The following is a 6404-nucleotide window of genomic DNA, read 5'->3' as shown; positions in this document are numbered from 1 at the left end:
ATGGAGACATTACATCTTTTGTGTTTACCTGGATGTCGTTTAAACACATTCTTAGTAAAGTATCTCAAGAATAGGAGGGGAAAGTCTCCAATGTACTCAATAGTAATATGAAACCAATAGATAAACAACCACACACCTGCATGAGAGAAAAACACAAGTATAGTCTAGGGAGGGGGAGGGGAGGAGGAAGCAGAGGGTGAGTGGTGGGATGTCACCTAATATACACAATGTGAGGGGGCTCAGCAGGCCCCCAGGTGAAGGGCTCAACTACAACTTGAACTTTATCTTACAAATGAAAATAATGTAACCTAAACATACACACCCTCATATCAATCTAAAATAAAAAGCAGAGAGATGGGCCAATGTGGTGACATTTGAAATCCATTGCCTTGCACTTCCCACACAATGGCATTTTCCATCTGTCCAGCATATAGGAAAAGGATTTGCTGAGATATAGTCTAACAATTTGATTCATATGCACAATGAGAGAAAGAAAACACAATCAAATCAACCTCGGTAATCCAGGAGGCTAATGAGCAAATCTATCAAATTCTATTCCCAGGATTCTCTGATAAAGAAGAGGTTGAGCCCACAGACAGTGATGCTGACAGAGCTATAGCCAGGCCTCAGCAGGGGAGCGGAGAGAACCCCATAGCTCATATCAGGAGGCACCAGGCGTGTCACTACCCTGCACTCTGAGCTCAGTTCCTCCTGCCCTAGTCCATTCTCCCCAGGACACTACAGAAGGCACCACGGTGTGTCTCCACGAAGGAAGAACTGGAAATGGGGAGCAGCCCACATGGAGCATGATGCCAAATTGGGGACTAACTGTCTCCTTTTCCTCCAAACCCCCATCACACCCCAGCCTTGTTCTCACTCTCACCATATTACCTGGAGAGCAGAGCAGTGGTACTTTAAATCACTCCATCCAAGAAGCAATTTTTCTTTCCTGAGGTGTCTCTGAAGTTGAAACATGGGCCTATATTTTGAACCATTCACAACGTGCTGATTGAGTCAGGAGTGAAGTGATCCATCTTCACTCGTGCTGAATGAGTCAGGAGTGAAGTGATCCATCTTTGTTAGCAAACTCGGTGACCTGAGCTTTTCCTTAATCACCAGATGGACACTTACTGAGCGCCTGCTGTGTGCTGAGTGTGAACCAAGAACTGTGCTGATCAAGGAAGAACATTGGACGTGGACCATGTCTGTTATGTACTGACCACATAACCAGGGAAACAGGGGTTAACACACAGGGAATCAGAGCAGTGAGCTGTCCTGCTCTCCCTCCAGGACTCTACTTTATGCTTCACACATCAAGCTGATCCACAGATGCTGACAATGTCACCAGACAGGCTGTCCCACAGAGAAGCCTTCTAAAGCAGGAAGCTTCTCTAAAGGAAAGCAGGGCTCAGAGAAAAGAGAAGCAAAGAGAGACCAGCCTGTCCTGGCTGGGATCTGCCCTTCTGAAATACTGCAATGCTAGAGAAGAGAAAGAGCCCAGCTCTCTCCTGTGCCTGCATCAGGCCTCAGGATGAACTGTCTGACCCTCACTGTGCCACCTGTCCTTCCTCCCCACACCAGCCACTGTGCAGACTGTGGGTTGGTCAGTGTGAATCCTCGCCATTCCCCAAAGGGCAGAGGGAGTGGCCTAAATAACAGGACTACCAAAATCAAAGGACAGAATATGAGGGTTGCTGAAGAAAAATGTGCTGAGCAGGCAAATAACATGATGTGACTGAGACCACAGTGACACTGAAAATGGGAGCTATCCCTTGGATTGAAATAAACTAGTCAAGATAGAGCATTTCTGAAAATGCTTCCTACAGCCTCAATATTCTGTGCACCCAGAATTGCTAGGTTGGAACCTAATCCCTGTTGTGGTGCTATAGGAGGTAGTGGCTTTGACAGGCGGTAATGTCATTTGGGATCCAGTCCTAAGAAATGGTATTAGTGTCCTTTAACAGAGGCCACAGAGACTGCCCTCATCCCATTGTTCCCTGTGAGGACACAGCAAGGAGGCAGCCAGGAGCCAGACACCATATCTCCCAGAGCCTTGACCTTAGACTTCAGCCTCCAGAACTGAATGCACATGTGGGGAGCCACAGGTGTGATTACCCAGTGTCTCAGTGAGGGTCAGACATCTTTACAGATGCCGTTTAGAAGGGAGGGGGAGAATGTGGAGTATGGGTGCAGCAGGTGGTTACTGGGGAAAATGAATAGATGGGGAAACAGATGGACTTGTAAATTAACCTGAGAGACAGGTGTTGTGTTTTGAATAATTTGGGCTAGTTCTGCTTAGCATTCAGGGGGCAGAAAGGAGGTCATTTGTGCCCCTTTGAACTTTTGATGATCAGGTCAGTCTGGTTTTATGCAGATAATGGGAAAGCCCGTTCCAGTGCTTTCTGATTGTGAATGGCCTTTCATTCAAAATATTCTTTCTGCTAAGTAGTCATATTTGGGGTGAAATTTCCTTAGCTCCTTCACCTGACAGGGCCATGCACTGGTCACAGGAATAAGCCTAAAAGAAAGGCCACCCTAAAACCAACCTAACAAAACTTCAACCGTCTCAAAAAGATCAAGGGAATCCTTAAGGAATCTGAGGACAGCAATTTAAACACCTTGACAGGATAGGGCAACCGCAAAGCCAACAGCAAAATCCAGCAATCAGCAATGTAAAGTCCACAGTGTCCAGGGTTTAATGTTGAAATTACTATACACAGATAGATACATGACAAAACAAATGTAATAAAATACAAATTGAAGAAATCTACATGGTAGGTCTATATTTTGTATTTATCATAATACAATGCTGGAGGAAAAACTACTAGACAAAGAAATGAGAAAATATAACTAAAATAACTAGAATAAAATCATTCCTTAGAAACAGACTCAGAAATGACAGAGTAAATGGAGATGAGCACTTCAAACAACTGCTACCCATGTACTGTGTGTGCCACATATACACACACTTTACATACTCACAGTGTGAATTTATTTTTTATCTTTTTAAAAGGTACTGATGTCAATTTTATTGTTCCTCTGATACACACATTTATTTGCTTCTACAAAGTAGAAAATACAGCATGTGAAAATTCCCTTTTATTGCAATATTTTTGAAAATCAGAAAAATTAATCAATTATTAAGCTCTAGTCAAACTACCAAATACGTTTCCTTCACATTCATGTTCCACTAAGTTACTTTGCTTCAAATTCTTTTACTTTTTTTTTTTTGTGAGACAGAGTCTCACTTTGTCACCCTTGGTAGAGTGCTGAGGTGTTATAGCTCATAGCCACCTCAAACTCTTGGATGAAGCAGTCCTCTTGCCTTGGTTTTTTATTTTTAGTAGAGATGGAGTCTTGCTCTTGCTCAGGTTGGTCTTCAACTCCTGATCTCAAGCAATCCACCCACCTCAGCCTCCAGAGTTCTAGTATCACAGGTTTGAGCCACCACACCCGGCCAACTTTGCTTCGAATTATTGATGTTGGATTTCATTTCCCTAACTTCAGGCTTCTAAAACCCATGGCACCTAATACTTGACACCTATTGGCAATTCTTTGGATCAAATCAAAAAGCAGAGCTAAAGTATACTGATGTTATTCAAATGTATTCAACTAAACAGATCCCTTTATAAATTACTGGTATTGAGGAATAAGGAAAAGATAGATACAAGGAAAAGGCATCACAGAACTCATCATAGGTTATTAAAATTATTTGTATATAGCCTATCCTAGCAAAATTACCGGAAGAAAACAAAAGTACAAGTATAAGGTTTATAGTGAAATTGGCTCAGTGTCATCATTCACTACTCTAGCATTTCAGATGGATCCCATCTGTGATATATGCAGAAACTGTGATCCCGGACAAAGAGGGTCTGGTTGCCTGTCACTGTCAGCCAATCTGTAGAGATGGGAATAGGTCCACCAAACTTTGTCAGAAGGCTGGCATTCTGGAGAACAGCGAAAGTAGCCTCCCTAAAACTGTTCTGTTTTTCCATTTTCAAAATTACACTTTTATATATAAAAGTTAAAAGCAAAGACCACGGCTCGGCACCTGTGGCTCAAGTGGCTAAAGCGCCAGCCACATACACCTGAACTGGTGGGTTCGAATCCAGCCCGGGCCCGCCAAACAACAATGACGGCTGCAACCAAAAAATAGCCGGGTGTTGTGGCGGGTGCCTGTAGTCCCAGCTACTTGGGAGGCGAAGGCAGGAGAATCACTTGAGCCCAGGAGTTGGAGGTTGCTGTGAACTATGATGTCACAGCACTCTACCCAGGGAGACAGCTTGAGGCTCTGTCTCAAAACAAACAAACAAACAAAAAAAAGCAAAGACCACACTAACCCCTATTTCAAATAATAATCAGCATAATTCAGTGACCTATTACAATACTCTAATTTAAAAGCTAATCTCCAGACTCAGCACCTGTAGCTCAAGTAGTTAAGGCGACAGCCACATACACCTGAGCTGGCGGGTTCAAATCCAGCCTGGGACCACTGAACGATGACAGCTGCAACCACAAAAATAGCCAGGCATTGTGGTGGGCACCTGTAGTCCCAGCTACTTGGGAGGTGGAGACAGGAGAATTGCTTGAGCCCACGAGTTGGAGGTTGCTGTGAGCTGTGATGCCACGACACTCTACCCAGCGCAAAAGCTTGAGGCTCTGTCTAAAAGAAAAAGCTAATCTCCTAAATCAAATTTACCTAAACTACTCAAAATAGGCATCTTTGAGGTGGGAGCTAAATTTATAAGACAGTAAGAATGGGAGATGGGATGAAGGTCAGACAGGACCTAAACTGACCAGACCAGCTGTGTCATGTCTTCCCTAGTCTGCCTGACTCTATCTTATTCTCACTACATTTGCTTTTATTCCTCATTCATATTACTACATTTCATATCTATGAAATAGATTTTAAATGGAAATAATTACTGAGATTTACTGCACTTGTCCTGGGATTCAATTTTTTTAGGCCATGGCTAGGTTTAAAGTTACACTGAGAACAACAAAAGTTGTAAGCACAGGGGCGGCGCCTGTGGCTCAGTGAGCAGGGTGCTGGCCCCATATGCCGAGGGTGGCCGGTTCAAACCCAGCCCCGGCCAAACTGCAACAAAAAAATAGCCGGGAGTTGTGGCAGGCGCCTGTAGTCCCAGCTACTGGGGAGGCTGAGGCAGGAGAATCGCCTAGGCCCAGGAGTTGGAGGTTGCTGTGAGCTGTGTGATGCCACGACACTCTATAGAGGGCAATAAAGTGAAACTCTGTCTCTACAAAAAAAAAAAAAAAAGTTGTAAGCACCGTTAACTAAAGACAATAAGAAGAACACTAAATAAAATGACAAACAAAGATGTCTGAGAATATTATATTTCCCATCCTGACAATTGAAGCTGTTTTGTTTAGCAGGCCCAGGCCAAGTTTGAACCTGCGGCTGGTGTTTCAACAACTGAAACTTTTAACCCTCATCTCTGCACAGTTCTGCAGTCCAATGGTCCAGCATGAGTTTGTTGGTTTTCTTTAGGGGGATAAGGCTGGATTCGGGTATGATGTAATCCAGGCAACTTGACCACTGTACGGGTCATAAGTAGGATGTCCTGGAGGCCTGTCCACTTTCCCCTGAGTTCATCATGTCTTTCCCTTCAAGTCCTAAGGATAGCCGGGTTACCAGCTGGAACATACGTAGATTTGTTCTACATATGTAGATTGAAGCAGGACAAGGGTGGCATAGTGTAGCTCAGGAGGTGGCTCAGCTTGCCATGGCAGAGATCAAAGATCATCTTGAGTAGAGAGGGTCCAGGGCCCTCTGGAATGTAGCATCTGGAATATATATCTCAAAAATTACTCCAGGGTAAAGAAGTAAATAACAGCCCAATCTGGCTTTTTTACACTGAAAGGGATGAAGCCAGGATTGTTTCCATGGGAGAAAATGAAACCATTTAGTAGTCAACCTACAGGTATCTACAAGTTCTGGGTTTTGAGGCTAAGGTTTGCATTATGAGAACATCAGTATTCTTTTTCACTACCTTAGCACAGTTCTTTAAGATAATACTTAGTTTTGTGCTCGCTTTGGCAGCACATATACTAAAATTGGAACGATACAGAGAAGATTAGCATGGCCCCTGCGCAAGGATGACACGCAAATTCGTGAAGCGTTCCATATTAAAAAAAAAAAAAAAGATAATACTTAGTTTTAAGAGTTTCCATAGAACTGATATGAAGTTCTGGGAAATTTAAGTGAACATACCTGAAAATCAGCTGAGTGTGGGGTCACTTGTGAGGCCCTGTTGTAGCGACACCAATTACTGGGAAATTTTTTATTTGGGTTCTAATTTCTCCTGAGATATCTACATAGACACAGCAGATAGTGTTTAATACTGCACAGATTACATCCAGGGTAGCCAACAGGTGATTTTTGT

At 43.4% G+C, this 6404-nt stretch overlaps 1 non-coding gene across 1 annotated transcript; it reads left to right on the top strand.

Annotated features, from left to right (window-relative positions):
- The first annotated feature begins 6045 nt into the window (after positions 1-6045).
- Positions 6046-6152, top strand: LOC128582692 (U6 spliceosomal RNA). Its single transcript, XR_008379139.1, has one exon. It is a non-coding gene; the product is annotated as a U6 spliceosomal RNA (small nuclear RNA).
- The last annotated feature ends 252 nt before the right edge of the window (positions 6153-6404 follow it).

This window comes from Nycticebus coucang, chromosome 3 (assembly GCF_027406575.1).
Source record: "Nycticebus coucang isolate mNycCou1 chromosome 3, mNycCou1.pri, whole genome shotgun sequence".
Classification (NCBI taxonomy): Eukaryota; Metazoa; Chordata; class Mammalia; order Primates; family Lorisidae; genus Nycticebus; species Nycticebus coucang.
This window is presented reverse-complemented; position numbering and strand designations above follow the sequence as displayed.